The sequence below is a fragment of the Poecile atricapillus genome, chromosome 15, assembly GCF_030490865.1.
Source record: "Poecile atricapillus isolate bPoeAtr1 chromosome 15, bPoeAtr1.hap1, whole genome shotgun sequence".
In the NCBI taxonomy this organism is placed as follows: Eukaryota; Metazoa; Chordata; class Aves; order Passeriformes; family Paridae; genus Poecile; species Poecile atricapillus.
The window spans coordinates 3,783,576-3,788,453 of NC_081263.1; positions in this window are offsets into that span (position 1 = coordinate 3,783,576).

Consider the following 4,878-nt stretch of genomic DNA (forward strand, 5'->3'; position numbering starts at 1 on the left):
ACATCCCACGCCAGGTCACTTGAGCCATTCCAGTGACTGCCACTCACCCCTGGAACTCCCTGATGTTTCTGGCTTCAGAAATCGATAGAAATCTTAAGCCTAAACAAAACTGAATCTAGTGTTCAGCATAGCAAAGAATTGATCTAAAATTAAATGGGATTTACTTCCCCTCCCAAGCTCTGGATGTGACAAATTTCAGAACAAAGAGATACGAACGATTTAGAAGTCAGTGATCAAAATAACATTTCTGATGGAAAGATTCCAGATTGGACTGTAGCAACAGTAACTATGTTGCAGTAAGGCCAAGTCTAAAAAAGCCCCTAAGATATACAAAGGGAAAGAGCCATTTTTTCACGTGTCTTCGCATGAATATTCCCCCCCTTGATCACTGCGTGACAATAAGAGAACTGAAGTCAACACAAAACTATTTAGTTGACTATCCCTAAGTTCTTTACATAGCTTGTATTGCTTTAAATATCTTTGCCCCCTGAAAAGTTAAATTCATCCCACATTCTTCTGGGAAGGCTCAGGGCTGGCGTTCCAGCAGCGTTCCTAAGGGAAGCCTCACAGATCTGGAATGTATTCACAGGTACTCTCCCTTCCCCTCAAGTGAGAACTCACAGTTATGGGATGCAGGGAGAATTAACATCATTTGGGAGACAAAGGTTTCATAGTACAGCACAACTTAAAACAGACCACAAGTCTGCATTAAACATAATCAAGTCCAAAATAAAAAAAATAATACAGAATGCAGTAAATGGCTTCAAGGAATCCTAAGCCTGAGTCTTTTTTTCTTGTTCTTGTGGGAAATCGTGTGCTATTCTGCAAAAAAAATATGAATGTAAAGAAGTTCTAAAAGCAACAAAATCCTAATAGTTTTTTAACAGACTCCAATTCTCCAACTAAATTAATTGATCATAAGATTGATTCATAAAAATTCATACCTTAGCAATGCTGGTCTGCAGGGCTGTATGACCCTGGCAAGCACAAAGGTTGTGGTCAGTGAAAATAGGACTTGTTCTTCCACTCAAAGCTGCAGATCCCATCATGCCTCAGATTGTTCCTGGTGTTGGCATGTGCTGGTGCTTGAGATGAATGCAGAGAGCAGGTTTACAAAACTTCCAGATCCTGATTTAGTGAAAACTCCTGTTTCCAACTTTTCTAATGATGTTTTACCAACATGAATTTAACATTGTATTTTCCTCTAAGCACTGGCCAAAGGGGGTGTGAGCTGCAAACAAATGTATATGGGAAGACTTTGAGACTGAAAGGAGGGAACAGATCTCATCTCCTTGGGGCTGCACAGAAGTTCTTCCTCCATGAAAAGCTCTCAGGGGATTGGAAAGGTGTAACTGCACTTTGCCAATACAGCTCAGACTTCAGCAGTTAAGGTGGCAAATTTACAGTAAATTTGATGTACCTGGCCTAATTTCTACTACATTCACATTATACAAAAACAAGATGCTTTTCTACTCTTCTTTCCCCTAAAAGAATTGTAACTCTGCCAACAGCATCTTTTGAAAGCACTCCACTGCTGGTGAACATTTCTAGTTCATTTTGTTCAGCAGTGGAACAGAAATACTTGTTAGTCACTGCAGCTAAACCACTTTATAACTGGCATAGTCATAATTGATAAGAAATCAATTCCTTGTGCCAGCTGCGTAATTTCATTCACAATTTTACTTCATCTTTCAAATAATCTCAAAAGCTCTCAGGCCCTCCCCAGAGGCAGAAGAGAGAAAACCTCTGTTACTCTGTTTTGAGAACCCCCTCAACTGCCAGTTCAATTTACCACCATGGATTTCTGCACATCCTTACTTTTTAGGCTGTCATTACAAAGCAGGTGTTTTTACTCATAGATCAGAATTATCTCTTACAATGCAGGACATCTGACTTGCACATTATATTGCAGAGTAATTTTAGAATTATATATTAATATTTCTTTACAAACCTTTCTTTCAGATAATGCTGTGTACAAGATGGTTATAACCAGTGGTATTTACAGGCTTTTTATCTACTCAATGAGCTTTTTTAGTTCTAACTAAGGCTGGATTTTCCTTTCATGAGAAGTTCACATCACACATATCAGCTCATAGGTTTGAGCTTTATCTTTGTCATACAGGCCTTGGCATCTTCTATGGCATTTTATTATATGGGAGGAATCTGTTTCCTTATGAAAAATAGAAGTTGTTTACTTGATCCTTGATTTCAGAGCTATTAATGTGCTAAGAAAGAAGATTTTCAATTGAAGGTAAAGGTTTTAGACTTCTTCAAGGATAAAATCGAAACCCATAGCATGACATGACTGTAATCCTGTCCAACAACACACACAAACCACAAGTTTCCAGTTCTCTGTTGACAGAGAACAGCCATCCACAGTGCTAAAAAAGCAGCTTCCCCATTAGGTCCCTAACAAAGTTTTCAAACTATTCAAACACAGAGGCATAAATCAAGAAAACAAAGCTTTTGCAAGATGTTACATGTAAGTTACACTAAGAAGTTAAAGAAAACCATCTGGGCATAAAATGTAAATACAGCCAGGATATAAAAATTGAGAAGAAAATAAAACCAACCATGCATTTCAAATGCCCCAAACACAGAACTTTCATTCTGTAAGACCACTGCAGTTTAACTCACATCATCCAGCTCAGACAAAAAAGTCATTTTTCAAAATACCAACAAACCAGGGCACTAAGCTTATGCAAGATGCAGCTTTTTTTGACTTTTTTAAGATAGGGTCCTTCAAGGTGGGGAGCTATCAGCATCTCTTCAGTGGCAGCTATGAATACAGAAAGAGATGGTGACTTCCTGAATCATCACGGAAAATATCTATCAGGATTAAACCTAAAAGGTTTGGTTCAGTTTCCTGTATTGCTGAATTTTCAGTTTCTGAAGGGTGAAACAACCTCGACTTTCTTTATAGACCCAAGAGAATCTGAGTAACCCTGGGAGGAAGAAAGAGAAGAGGGTCTGAATACACTCCCAAAGATAGGGGCCTGCAGTGTTGGAAGAAGATTAAAAATTACCTCAAAATGCTCTATCCTTATACAGCAACTGTTTTTCAAAGGTGTCTTCTACAACAAACAAAAAAGAAAATATTTTTAGAATTAAAACCTAGAACTTACTAGTATGAAATGTCCAAACTCTGGATTTTTCATGCTGACTTAGTTCAGATTACTTACATAAGCAACATACTTGAGATTTGATTACATAGCTAGATTTTTTGTTTATTTATTTACTTTTAAACAGGATGCTTGCTTGGGTTTAAGTTAGTTTGGGGAAAGGGAAGTAGGAAGATTTTGAAAACAAACAAATTACTTACAAACAGACAAGTTAAAAAAATAAACCTGTAATGGCAAAGCTCTCCCTGTCTCTTGAGGCTGGTACCTTTGGATTCCCAGCAAATTCCTCTTCTTCCTGAAGAAGAATGGAATGACTTGGAGAGACCAGTCTGGAACTGGAACCCTTGGCAGAGCCCAGCTCACAGAGGATGAGAGTCAGTTTATCACTGATTTCAGAGATAATTATCAAGCTAGGGATTTCTGGCTTAATTTCCTGATTTGAGAAGGGAGTACGTGATCCCAATCATAAACCATCCTGTGAGCAGCAAATGATATCTTAACAGCATTTATAGCTGAAGTTTAAAATACTCATGGAGTTTGTATAAAACAGATGTGAATTTTCAAACTAAACTAACAAACAATTTTCCTAAGGGGAAAGAAGTTGAAGCAGCAGAGGAAAGCTCTGTGTCTTCCTCTGCTTCTGAGGAATCAAAAAGGGAGTGATGGTTCTCTGACAGCTCATGTACTGGGTTTCAGTTTTCCTGCTACTAATCTGTTTTTATTCTCTTCTTCCAAATATTTTTTTCATAGTCTGCCTTTCACACTTCTAGGAAATTATAGCTACATGTGATTTGTTGAGAGGGCTCCTATGTTTATTTTAAAAATACATGATTTTCCCACCCAGACACGGTATTTTATTAGTCTTATGTGTTGAAGGTATTGTCCTAAATATTGTATTTACTTGGGCCTTTAGCCTGAAATCCGCATCTGTTCTCAACCCATCCATAGGAGCCCTAATCTTTAATAGGCTCTGAAATCACCAATGTGTTGGGTTTTTACTTCTTCTCTTTTCCTAAGCCAGCTAATGTGGAAAAGGCTGGGCCACAATTTTCCTGGTTTAGTCAATCTTTTCTCAACCACCTGACCTTCAGTTTTCCAACTGTGTAAACCTGTCTTGACCAGGAACAATCAGAACACAGGAAAGTAGCAACCACTACTTATGCATATGCAGTGGATCAAACAATCAAATCCTTCTCTTTTGGCCCTTTAACCTGATGCTACAAACCAAACATTAAAATAAAATAAAAATAAAATAACTTCATGTCATTTTCATGGAGGCCTAATGCTCTAGAGTATGTCCTTTAGCTCCAAAAATCATATATTGAAAAGTTTACCATGGAATCATTGTGTGGAATTGTGGTGACCATCAGGAAGGCAAGAACAACTAAATAAAATAGTGAATAAAGATTTTCACTGAAAACTGGGAAATGAGTCTGAACTTTATTAGAAAACCTCAGGCTCAGAGCAGAATTTTCTTCATTGAAAGCAAACATGCCCCTTTAATCAAAGCTTAACGTGTTCCTGCCAAGGCACTGCTGTGAAACACAGGCTGGAAGCACAAGGGAGGTTTCAGCACCTGGTGTGGCATTGCCTTGAGTGGTGATGGACTGGAAAGATGCCGTTCTTCACAAAGTGTGAACTGTGACCCAACCTTCTCATGAATGACAGTCTCAGACACTCTGAAATCACAGGAACTGTTTGTCTGAAAAAAACCTCTCCAGAATATCAGGAAAACAACTTTTAGTTTTTGGCAAAA